Consider the following 13,969-nt stretch of genomic DNA (forward strand, 5'->3'; position numbering starts at 1 on the left):
CCCTACCTAGCTTCTCAGTGTTATTCCAACAGACGAGTAACCTCAGAGCAGTGTGGTTTCTATTTACCACCCGCTATTCCTTCCCGGGATTCCATAGGTCTGCATACCTGCGTGTCCAGACAACATAGAACAAGACACTAACTTACTTAACATGAAGAGTTAAAACATGTAATCAATATTACAAAAAAATGATGTCCTGTGAAATAATCAATATAATCAATAACACCATCAATTCAGAATGAGCAAAATTTCACCAATAGTCAAAAAACTCTTAAGATTTTCAATACTTCAAAAATACATCCTAGCACATTAACAACATTTCATAACCCTATTGATATTCACACCACTCCAGCAATCATCTTCTTGCATCACCTTCCAGTACTGCTTTGCCAGTCTTCAGGTTCTGAGAATTGGAGTCAGGAATCAGGACTTGGACATTTATCTAACTTGGGCAATTATTTTCCTTCCCTCCTAAGGTCAATGATCCATTAGTTGAGTAGTTGATGGTGAAATCAATAATCATTATTCACCAAACTAATCAATAATGGCCTTCCTCTGTTTACCAGAAACTGATGCAGCAGTAATTTCATCTGGTAATTTCTCAATGCAAAACCCTCATGCTACCTCTATTTACAGCTGAAAAAGTGTTGGGCCCTTGACACCATGTATTACCTTCAGGAGACTGTAAACAAACATGAACAGTCAAAAATGCAATTATTATTTAAGCCAATGAAGAGAGTTGTTGAGTATTTTAAAGTGTTTTATTTTCTAGTCAAAAGTTACGTTTTTCTCTGACCCTTTATTCATTAGTAAAATATCAATCAGGTTACAGAATTTTGAAAATAGGAAAATTAGCATTGATACAGAACATATTACAGTCTGCATATAAGCATCACATGTAGAAATGGAAATGTGGCACAAAATGTCAGTAAAACTCTTAAAGAGTTTCTAAGAAAAATAGTCTTGCAAGGCTAATCAATAATTAAATAGTTTGCAAAAATCTCCCATTAAGAGAAATAAATGCATAATACAAATACATCTTTTCAGACCTAGTTAATTAGTCAAAGCATAAACTTAGAATTTTAGCATCTAAATCTAAAAACAGCCTTTCTATCTGTTGCTGCTCTCTGCATCTCTGCTACAATGATGAGAGCTGCTCCTTGAAAGCACACCCTCCTTCACCAGACCTAAAAGGAATGTGGCCTGGTGCCAAAAATATGACGTGCAAGGACTCTGAAAAATCTATGAGCAAGGGAAACCCCCCCACCTGACTCTCCTCGGACACAATCTCTTCCCAAGGCTGCACACGTGATGATCTCGTACCTAACCCGTAGAATGTCTGGTCTAATCTGCAGTCTTTCCTCTCACCTCCATCTCTGACAGAGGCCCCCTGACTTAAAGAGAAGAAGCCTAATGAGCCTAGAAGGCCAACCAGGCCTCCAAAGAGGTCATTATTTAGGACTTCACAAAATGTTGCATTTTAAGAAAATCTTGTACTTGATTGGTTAGTCACGATGGCAAGACGTTTCACTATCCTGACTCATAGGAAATTCTAAACTATACCGGTTTTAACAAAAGAAGCATAAATGATTAAATAAATTTTATATGTTTAGCAACATTTACTAGGAAAAATCTGTCTATCTTTTTTCCTTCCTTCCTGTCACATCCCAGGCAGGAAGGATACTTTAGCTAACACTGGTACATTGGCACAATCACAAGAATGTACAGTTCAATGTGGCCTTGACTCCTTCGTGTCTTGAGTAAAGCTGGCAAAATCTGCGCATGCTCTCTTCTCTTTAATGCAAGTCATAGCCTTGATGAGTTCACAGGCATCCATGTTATTTCAGGCCCAAAAACAAAACAAACAAAATAGAGTATTAATTTCATGTAATTCAGCCCATTATGTTTCCCAACTCCATACTAATACCCTTTATAAAGGATTTCCTAGCAAAGCTATTATTGTAAAGCCGCTTTTTGTATTATTTGTGTACAACATGCAAAAATGTGCAATGTGCAACATAGCATTATTATGCATTAGTGTAAATTTTAAAAGTGCACACAGTTAATACATATATGCTTTAATATTTTGGATAGCTTTTCATGCAAAAAAGTGTTTGGCCCCATGTGTAGTGTTTGGTGCATTATTAATTCACACACATTATAAAAGAGGTGTTATAAACTGAAATATCTTTTTTTATTCAAATATGCAACAAGCCTCTTCAGACAGGAATAGTGAATCTAGATTGCAAGGGATGAACTGGGAAGAGAGAACACATTCTATTAATCTTTAAGACTAAAAAGGCCACTTAAATCACAAGTTTTTCTCTACACTGCAAAAACACATGTTAATTCAACACAAGCATTTCAGACTGACGAGGCCTCACTTTCATATTTTTCATGTGCCATGTTTTTAACTTGCACCAAAATGTGCTTGTCAATTTAAACGCAGTCTGTCTGAAAAACAAAAATAAAATAATGATATCTGCTCCATCACCATGAGGCACAGGGTCAAGACTGATTTGCATATAGCTGTGTCTGAAGTGGGGTGGCAAAGTGAGCTAAAGAACAATGATGCAATGATGCATTCAACCAAGGCCTGTGACTAGGGGTGAGTGTCTGAAAAGTCTCAACGCTCTTTCCATCATCTTATTGTGTTTGCTTTCTTCGCTCTAAGTTGGCAGGTTATGCCTAGACGTGGGTCTCTTGCTATCTTTGTCACTAGATTCAAGCTAACCTTCCTGATGAGGGCTGCTAGCCCAAAATAAATCCCCGGCTGCTTGTTTGCAGTCCAGGGTAGATATGGCTTGGCAGTTGGGGTGGGACTGTTCCCATGAGGCACAGGTTAAAGACTGATTTGCTTATAGCTTTGTCTGAACTAGGGTGGCGATGTGAGCTAAAGAACAATGTGGACTCAACCCAGATCTGTGACTGGGGGTGAGTGTCTGAAAAGTTTCACCAGTCCGTCTATCATCTCCTTGTATTTGCTTTGTTCGACCCAAGTTGGAAGGGTATGCCCAGACATGGGTGCCTTGCTCACATTGCTACTGGATTCAAGCTAGCCTGGCTGATGAGGGCTGTTATGTCGTAACCGGTCCCACGATGCTTGTTTCTGATGCAGGGAAGACATGGCTTAACAGTCCAGCTTGGACTTCTCCCAAGAGGCACAGGGTCAAGACTGATTTGCATATAACTGTGTCTGAACTGGGGTGGTGAAGTGAACTAAAGAACGATGATGGATTCAACCCCGATCTGTGACAGAGGGTGAGTGTCTGAAAAGTTTCAGCGCTCCATACATCATCTCCTTGTGTTTGCTATGTTCATCCTAAGTTGGCAGTGTATGCCTAGACGTGGGTCCCTTGCTCACTTTGCCACTGGATTCAAGCTAGCCTGGCTGATGAGGGCTGTTTGTCAGAAACCAGTCCCAGGATGCTTGTTTACGGTCCAGGAAAGACAAGGCTTGGCAGCTCGGCCTGGACTAATCCCATGAGGCATTTGGTCAAGACTGATTTGCATATAGCTGTGTCTATACTGGGGTGGCAAAGTGAGATAAAGAACAATGATGGATTAAACCCAGATCTGTGACTGGGGGTGAGAGTTTGAAATGTTTCAGCACTCTGTCCATCATCTCCTTGTGTTTGCTTTGTCCGCCCTAAGTTGGCAGGGAATGACCAGACGTGGGTCACTTGCTCACTTTGCCACTGAATTCTAGCTAGCCTGGCTGATGAGGGCTGTTAGCATGAAACCGGTCCCAGGATGCTTGTTTCTGATGCAGGGAAGACATGGCTTAACAGCTCAGCCTGAACTATTCCCATGAGGCACAGGGTCAAGACTGATTTACATATAGCCGTGTCTGAACTCGGGTGGTGAATTGAGCTAAAGAACGATGATGGATTCAACCCAGATCTGTGACTGGGGGTGAGTGTCTGAAACGTTTCAGCACTCCATACATCATCTCTTTGTGTTTGCTTTGTTCATTGATATTTTGTTTGTTTTTCATTTTGAACTGCCTGGAGTGAGAAAAGTAAATTGTATCCCTCCAAAATCCAACATTTTCCCTACTGTTTCACTGACTGGAGTAGAAATAGTAAATGTCATCCCTCCACAGTCCAACACTCTCCCTACGGTTGTCCTCACTGGATAGGGAATAGAAAATTGTATCCCTTCGCTATCCAACACTTTCCCTTCTGTTTAACTCACTGGAGCTGAAATAGGTATTTTTACCTCGCCGCTATCCAACACTTTCCCTACTATTGCCCTCATTGGAGTGAGAATAGTAGTTTTGTACCCCTGCACTTTTATCACTTTCCCACCTGTTGCACTAACTGGAGTGGGAAATTTAAGTTCAATGATTTTTAAATAGTTTGTCTTAATTCATAATAGAATGTGTTTTTAATAGATTTTATGTTATTGGTATATGTATGGATATATATATTTATTTGTTATATTTTTATATAATTTTAAAATGATAAAAGACATTACAATTATTAGTTTAATTGTTTTAAAGTAAATATATATATATATTTTACCTACTGGCAGTCGCCAGTAGGTAGTTATAGTTAGGACCTACTTTCCATAGGAAATCCACAACAATCTATTTGGAATAACTTTGGCGTCGGTGGACGAATCTTCACGAATTTCTCCAAGAAAATGGCCTGCTTGGTTCCGCTCCTTCCCTGGAATTTTGGGGGTGATTCGTCAAGTGGGGGCTGAGAAAAAAGGGAGGTCCCAAAATGTGTTTTCCCCATGCAATTTTCCATAGGTACCTTTAGCCAGGGCTACAGCCCGAACGGCTGAACGGAATTACACCAAATTTGGCAGAGAGGTAGAGTTTGGTACGCAGATTGTGATTTTTGTTAAATGGGGTAAATCCGTTCAGTAGTTCCTGAGAAAATCAAAAGTGATATCTATAGACGAAGTGCTGTTCGCGTACGTAAATCCTTTCAATTAGTAGAACCGAGTCACAAGAAAACAGTAAAACAATGTTGAAAAATAAGGAAAGGGGGCAGGGTAGAAACATCCTGACCCTCTAGGCCTGCTCAGGGGGTCCCACATGGATTTTTAGGCGCAACATTTTTTTTTCAAAATAAGAAATCGCGATGTACGTGTATCGAATATATACGCGGTGGAAAAGGAAAAAAGAAACTAGAAGTCCGTTTTATTCTTAATTAGCTCCCGGGGGGCCTAGTCCCGGGGGCAATTTTTTCCATAATGGGGGGCTTGTAAGGTCTCCCGAGTCCCGGGGAACGGCACTCCCCGGGGTTTTATTTTGAAGTATGCGGGGGGGTCTTACGGCTGCTCTCCCTGCAGCCCCGGGGACAGCGACCCCCTCGGGGCTTTTTAAAAAAAAATTTAAAGTATGTTTTCAGCCCCCCCTTCCCCTATGCGTACAGTAAGTGTATCAAAAACCGTACAATTACGAGCACAAGCTGCATGTTGATTGGATGTCAGCCGTTTGTCAACACTCTAAAGAGGAAGTGATGGCAGCCATCTTGTGCCTCGGTAGATCCGAGTCACAAGAAAACAGTAAAACAAAGTAGAAAAATAAGGAAAGGGGGCAGGGTAGAAACATCCTGACCCTCTAGGTCTGCTCTGGGGGTCCTAAATGGATCTTTAGGACCAAAAATAAAAAAAGAAAAGAAATCGTGGGGTACGTGTATCGTACGCGTACGTGGTGGAAAAGGAAAAAAAACTAGAAGTTGCTTTTATTCTTAATTAGCCACAAGGGGGGCCAAATCCCAGGGGCTATTTTTTCCATAATGGGAACGCCACCCCTGGGGTTTTATTTTTAAGTATGCCGGGGGCTCACGGCCCCACCTTGTAGCCCCGGGGACTGCTACTACCCCAAGCTTCTCTAAGGGCCTCGTCCTGCCATCGTCCTGTGTAGGCTACTACCAGCTGCCCGCACAGTTTCAAGGACCTGACAATGAGTTCCACAGCGTAGCGTCCGTTGCAGTGTTCTTAGCCTTTTTGTTCTTTTGCTGACTTACCAGTTTGTGTTCAAGATTCTCCGTCTTATTTGTGTAGCTTTCCTTTGTGTATCTTTTGTGTAGCCTTGTTTGGTGTATCTTCTTTTGTATCTGACTTTTTTTATTCAGTGCTTGTTCTAGTGTTCTGAACATAGCAGTACATCTGTAGAAAGGTGGTTTACTCCTTTCCTTTCCCTCCCTCCACCCTACTTGACAATGTAATAGGGGGAGTAAAAGTAAGGCACTCCTGTCATCACTGTTTTAAGTTTGAAACATAGTAGGTAGGACACAGGTTAATAAACTTAGCCTCCACCACTCTTGGACCCTCCTGGCTCTTGTTGCCACCTTGTTTGCTATGTCTTAAGTATTTAATCTTTGCACTTGACCATGGTCCTCCTACAGTGTATTCTCATCATAGTCCAAGCACATACAATCCATTATTGTATCTGTTCTTGCCCATTCTGTGTGGTGTTATTGTCAGCACGTATTGCACATTATAGAATTCCTTGAGTGTACCCGTTTTTAAAACGTCTCCACTGGGCATTGTACATAGAAATCTTGGACCACCCTTTTCATCCATTCTTGCATCCTGAGATGTAACTTCTTATCTGTGTTCTTCACCTCTTACTTTACCCTTTTATATATTCAAATGTTCTCGGAAAGACATTACTAAACCTTATCATCGAAAAAGTAACAAGTTTCTGAAATCATTTTGTGATGTATTCCTATAGGTTCTGTATCGATCCCCCTATTCCTGACCCTATTCTGGTTAACAAACTAACAAGTTAACTAGCAGCCATCCCATGAGGCAGAAAACCCCCATGATGCAGGAACCGTTATCTGATAAAGCCACACTACGGCACAGGAACGTGTTATCTGATTAAGTCATAACGCTTGCCATCTAATTAGACAAGCGATATTCCTCCAGCCCCTGATAAGGCATACGGAGTTCTCAAAACAAATCAAACCTATGACAGACCTGGGAAAAACCCTGCGGCCATTGTTTTGATTTCACCGAGAACTTCAGCAAAAGAATGTGCTAACGACCTGGTCGTATGACATCCTTATTGACGTATCTATGTCCATCCTTACGTCAATCTCGGCACCTTAAAGGTATAAATATTACCGATATTGCCCTATGCAAACACACGCGGTGGTGACGAGAACGGAGCAGCCAGACTTGCCGAAGCCCAGAGCAGAGCAGACCCCGCTGGCGCAGCCCCGCCTTCCTGACGCGCTGAGAACGAGCAGGTGCCTATTTCTCCTGCCGAGAAATCCAGCTCCGGCGCTTCCGGGTAGCCCTCGCAGGCAGCCTGGAATATCGAGACCAGAGACGAGAGATACCATCCCTCATCCATCCTAGATTCCAGGTACAGAACTGAATAACCCCTCACAGAGAATTCTTTAGTCAGTCACTTGGCAAAACAAACTTAACTTAAACTGTAACTTTCTATTCCCGCCCACGTATTAGGCTTAGGTCAGGTACACGGGGTAGGCGTAGCTAGAAACACCAGTTGAGTACGATTAACCAAATGTATATGTGTATGTAATATATTTTATTCATTTTAAACCTTCATATGGCTTAGAAACCATATCAATGTTTTTACAGTATTATTTTATACTTCTGCTTTTAATGTATGCACTTTACTTAACCATAAGTATTGCAATAATATCGATCCATTTCTCTTGTATGAGAAAAGAGACTGATCAATAAATAACATCTTTTATTGAACACGCCCGTCTCTTCCTTTTCTCTACAAACTGATGAGACTAAGAATGCACGTACTGACTGAGTAAAATAAATTGCCTTTTGTTCACACGACTCTCGAGATACACTCTTGATTAGGGGAGAGCAAAGTTGTCATGTTCTATGGTTGTCAGAAACTAAATCCCTCCTTGTCTATCCAGGGAGGTTCAACTCCTCCTTGCCTATTTGAGAAAGTTTCTAGTGAACTCTGAGCTAGCTGGCAAACCCAAAACTTTAAGTCTAATATCGACAGTAGTAGACCTAGTTAACGTCTGGTCTAGGCCTATACTATTGAAGGTATTATTCCAATGCGCAGAGCCTATTGGGATAATAGGAACTACACTACATGGCGCCCAACGCGTTTGGAAGGGCGATTAAACTAACGTAAGACATTTAGAGTAACTCAGTCGTGCTTTCTCACTCAGACCCCTCTTCCCATAATACTCCAAAGACGTCTGGAGTGGGTGAAAGGTAATATCCCCCAAACCTCGCAGGAGGAAACTCCTATGTATGGTACTTGGTTTAGTCAACGTTGAAGGATAAACCGTTCCAAAATATTGTGCATCTAATCTTTGTTTCCATAAGAAACCTGATCTGCAAACAAACAAAATAACCTTCTGTCGGTACAATGTCAGACAGTGAAGGAGAAAGAGAGGCAGTTAGATTAGCAGCTGAAATAGCAGCAGCTGATACTGCACTGCAAGAAGCAGACCCGGATATAATACTCATCGCGGTCATCAAAAGGAAATCTATAACTTTAAAACTTATAGAAAATGGACTGGCACCTAGAGGTGGTACAGTCATATTCGTAATTGAGGCACACGAATATCGGCAGACAGAGGTATACTATTCTTGGATACATTTTCCAGCAGCAAATGCTGTAACAAAGTACTTCCACTATTACAAAGTAGAGGAACCTCCTGGAGAGTACACTCCTTTCGAGGAGGTGGAAGTACCACTTAAATTTCAAGAGCATTTGCTCTTATTTAATGGCGCCCTAAAACATAATAATCACATCACCAGGCTCGGTCCTTTAGGTAGACCAGGAGCAACGTGGCCGGTCCTAGCCGGATACACACCACATCCAGACATCAATGGAATGTCTGCAGCAGAGCTGTTAACACAGCTAAAACAATTAATAAAAATACATAGACAATTAGTCCAATATGTGATGCGGACTTCAACAATTCAGCCAGCAATTAAAATTCCACAGCTGACCCCTCACCAGGGGAAGACAAATAAAATTACACCACAGAACATTCAATCATGCCTAGGTAAAGTACCAGCTAAACGGGAACAAATACCATTCTTGTTAGCACAAACAATCACCCAAATCGAGGCTGTGTTTCCAGACACCACCGCGTTAGAAAAACACAGGATTCTGACTATCTGTCTTCCAATGGGAATCGCACCACACATTGAGGACTGTGACACTTGGGGTACAGTCTTTGCTTCCATCTACACAAAAACGCACGGTGTTCCATCCATTTCGGTAATACCAGATGTGCTAAAACAAATTCAAGACGAATATGGTCCAGAACCCGCTTTAACTCTTGGTATGAAATTACTAAAAGACTTCAAGCAGGTCTCGGCTATATTATTAGCCAACATAAAGGGGGAAGCAGCGAACGTGGCGATCCGCCAGAGGTTAAAAGAGACAGATATAGCAGACCAACCAGCTGAAATTGCCAGAATCATAGAAAAATCCTATGAGGAACTAGGTAGAGATAGTTTAGGTGGAATACCAGTAAAACCACAACTGATTGAAAGTCCTGAAAAAATATTTTTTATTAATAACTCAACATCACAAAAAAAGAGCTGGGATGGAAACAAACAATCCAATCCTAAAGAAAAGAAATTCCAGTCCAGAGGAAGGTCTCCTAGGCGAAGAGAAAAATCTCCGAACCAAAGACACAGGTCACCCCAGAGTGACCCCTCTGGGAAAAGATATAACCTTAGAAATAGGGATAATATAAAGAAACCTGATAGATATCAAGACATTGATACACGTCCCTCTCAATCTTTTCAGATTTCCTCGCAGAAATCGGAAAGAAGAGGACGATCAGAACAAAGAGAAGAGCACGCCAAGTCCAAAGACAAGGAACCTGCTCAGCTAAAAAAGAAATTACAATTTCCAAAAAAGAAGGTAGCCAGTATCAAGGTAGTTAACAATGCCGAGAATACTGAGAACACAACTGAAAACGGAGAATGGGCTCAGACAATGCTAGACAGCGCAGCAGAAGTGAGCATAGCTCGCAAAGTCCTTATGAATCATCTGGAGACAGTGGACACGAATGAATATCTTCAAGTGGAAACTGCAGACACCAGAGTTAGCAAACCTCACAAAATATATGAAATAACATTACGTATAGAAGGGGATAAGACTAGAAAAATAAGGGGACTATTTTGGGATAATCTCTCCAAGGGCTATGACATCCTTCTAGCTGAAAAAGACTGGCCACCAGAGTTTGTCAGGGAGTGCCCTCATGGCGAAGAAATAATTATGCCTGCCTTCTCAAATCATATCCCAATTCATAAAAAATACACACTTGCAAGAAAGTGGGCAGTAGCCCTAGCTCCTGCTTTATATAAAAATCACGTAGGATGGGATGAGGACTCTCCTCCTCACAAAATCCAGTTAAAATCACAACCTACTGCACAGAGGCAGTACCCAATTAAGCAAGAAGCTAAAAAACAGGTAAAAGAAATCCTAGATCAGCTAGAATACCAGGGGGTGATTGAAACTTGCACCTCACAAATGAACAACCCTTTGTTTCCGGTCTCCAAACCAGACAATTCATATCGTCTAGTTTTGGATTACCGACACCTTAACTCATGTTGCAAAACTTTTGCAGTGCAAAACTCGCATAGTGCTGCACTAATGAATAACATAGTGCGCAAAAAATACAAAACAACATTAGACATCTCTAATGGATTCTTTTGTCAAAACATAGCACCAGAGAGCAGATATTTGTCTGCGTTCTCAATAAATGGCACTCAAAAACAATTCTGTCGGTTAGCCCAGGGGTACAAGAACAGCCCAGGAGTATTCTCAGCGAGAGTAACAGAATTACTACAAACATATGACGACGAAGCATTATCGTATGTCGACGACATATACTTAACAGATGATGACTTGGAGACTCACTTGAAGAGAGTGAACACCATAATACTTGGGTTCGCAGCAGAGGGTTACAAATTCAACTTTACAAAATCCAGAATTGCCCATCTGACAGTCCTGTTCTTAGGATATGAATTATCAAGTGAAGGCAAAAGCCTGGCTGACAATTTCCTAGAGAAATGTGCCGTACTCCAAGCACCTAGAACACTAAAAAACCTACAGTCAATTCTAGGCTTCCTAAATTTCGGAAGAACATACATTGCAAATTACGCAGAAAGGGTCAAACCCCTTTATGATCTAATAAAACCGGATTTTAAAAGAACCAATTGGACTCAAATACACACAGAAATTCTGAGATCCTTACAAACAGACATGCTAATTAAAACAAAATTAGAAACACGTGATAACACACGCAATCTTGTGATTCGAGTCATCCCAGGAAGATGCGGATTCACATACCTGACCTCTAATGAGGGAGAAAAGGTACCAATTGCATTCAAATCACACTTGTACACAGAAGCTGAAAAGAAATTCAGCATTAAAGAAAACATTGTTCATGCAGTTCAAACCGCAATAGCTAGAAAAAAAGATCAAGCGGACGGTAGACGTATCACAGTCAGAACAGCAGAATCAGCCTTTGAGGCATTAACAACACCTTGTAATTTACCAACAACAACATTGAATCCGGAATGGATACAATGGGTGAATTCAATTACAACGGACAAAGTATACTACTACTTTGATCCAGAACTAAAGGAATTGAAAAATCTAGAATATGAAAGAACATTCCCTCTGCCTATCGACATTCTGCCCTTACGACAATACGCTTGTGTAATCTATACAGACGGACATGCTCAACCCTCGGTTTGGGGAGAACAAGCATACAACCCCACATGTGAGATTACAAAAGAAGTGTGGCGCGGAGGTAAACTAAGACCTCTATTAACAAAAACACACTCAGTAGAAACTAATTCAGAACAACAGACTGAAATAATAGCATTGAAAATGGCGCTAGATAATGCGGATCGCGAATTCCAGACACTTATAGTGTCCGATTCATATTACTGCGTCAAATCATATAACAACGATTTGCAGACATGGATTCAAAACGTTTACAAAGATGACACAGATGCAACAATAAAGCAGAAACTGCTCTGGGAACAAATAGCTCTTTTACAAAAAGAACTACCAAAGACTCACGTGACACATTCACTGAGTCATCAGCGTGATGGCGTTCACGTTGCAGGGAATTCATTGGCTGAAACAGCCACAGCGGTAGCAACTAAATCGGCTTCCGTAGTTCGAAAAAAGCATACAGTGAAGTATATTGACGGTGAAACAGTGCTGGCGGTGAAAACATCATCAAAAGGCGACTGCTCAGCGCTACCGATCAACTATCCACTCAATTATACATACATAATCGATGCAAACTCCGTCCCTTTTGCTCGAATCCCTGGAGTGGGGGATAGAGTGATTCCAAACATGGACAGGAGAAACTTGTTAATCGCAGACGCACATATGGGCGATGGTCTCAGACACCTCAAACTAAAAGATTCTCTGGAAGAATTACAATCAAGGTACTGGTGGCCAGGCATGAGCCTGCATCACACCATGTTTGTAAAAAAGTGCCCCAACTGCAACAGGAATCGCAGTGGCTAGAGAAACGGTGTAATACCGTGTCGTTTCACTCCAGAAAAAATTCAACAGTAAAAAGCAAGGCTTGCGATTAACATATACAGGCTAGTTTCCACTTATAATGTAGATCACCAGCCCTCGGCTGACGTCTGGACTGTTATACAAAGATTTGCGAGTCTAAATGGCATATACGCTAAGAGCATGCTACGTTTGACCATAGTTTTCACTCTAGCCCTCCAGCCTGAGGGGAAACATGGCCAAATGAGCATAGCACAGCGGGAATCTTCTCACTTCCTTCCTGAGGGATACGGGATGGTGTAAAGAAAAAACCAAGGCATAAAGCAATCTATAACGGAAAGGATATTAGGTTCGGGAGCTGGGTGGGTCAAACATCTAATAAGTGTCCAACGTAGTCTAAATAACCTGCCAAGAAATTCTCTGAAGGGATTCAGTCCGTACGAATTATTATTTGGTAACTAGGATGTTAATCTCTGACCTTGACAGTCAGACTTCAGTGGTAAAGGAAAAAAGCTTTGATATCAAAGATCGTTTGGCTATTTTACAGGACTTAAACGAAACAAGAAAAGACCTGAGCAACATAAAGTTGAAACAGCAGCCAACAACCACTGAAGAACCACCACCTGTCCCAGCAAGACCTGTCTGGATTCCAAAAATCGGGGATCTAGTCAGAGAAAAGATCGCGGTAAAGAAGGAATTTGGGCCTTCTTACAGAAAAGCAGTTCCTGTCTTGTCTGTCAACGGAACAAGATCAGTTGTACTACCGCCGCTTGCTGGTAAAAAGGAGAACCGAGTTGTATCCATCGACCTGGTAAAACCACAATCATGTGGCCGATAACAAATAGTAGGCCAAGTGGACTCCCCATAAGTAGCAGAACACCAAGGTTTGCTACCAGTACAGAGGTACTAACAAAGAGGCTAATCACATTCGAAACGCCTACAGAAGAACAACAAGGACTATGCAACAATGCAATGGAACTTAGACCTCTGAAAACCCAAATAAAAACATTTAGCAGAGACACACCAACCTATAATGAAGTAACAAACGACTATGCAAGAAACAGTAATCCTGAAGCTATTGGAACAATTGACAGAACTGCATCCGGCTACTTCATAAACTTCGATGATTCCTCTGAAGGCTTCACTGAATCAAAAACACAGCCATCAACTAAAACCTTTAAAGATAAAGTTAAAGTACTTTTGAAACAACTGAAAGAAACATATCTGATCTCTCCATGGATTGAATTTTGGGTGGGTTTTGGTGCATTTATCCTCATACTTTGGCTCGTCATGGTACTTACTTTGGGACGCTTCATTGAGGGAAAATATGCTAAAATGGACACAGCAAGTCAGAAAATCAACTTGATCCTCAAACCACACACATCTTCACACGTCGAGAAAAGAGAACTTTCTTCAGTCAACTTCACAGCCAATCCTATACCAGGTGGGGTAGCATGGGACAACACTGACTACGAAATCTAT

Source organism: Lissotriton helveticus, chromosome 4_1 (genome assembly GCF_964261635.1).
Source record: "Lissotriton helveticus chromosome 4_1, aLisHel1.1, whole genome shotgun sequence".
Classification (NCBI taxonomy): domain Eukaryota; kingdom Metazoa; phylum Chordata; class Amphibia; order Caudata; family Salamandridae; genus Lissotriton; species Lissotriton helveticus.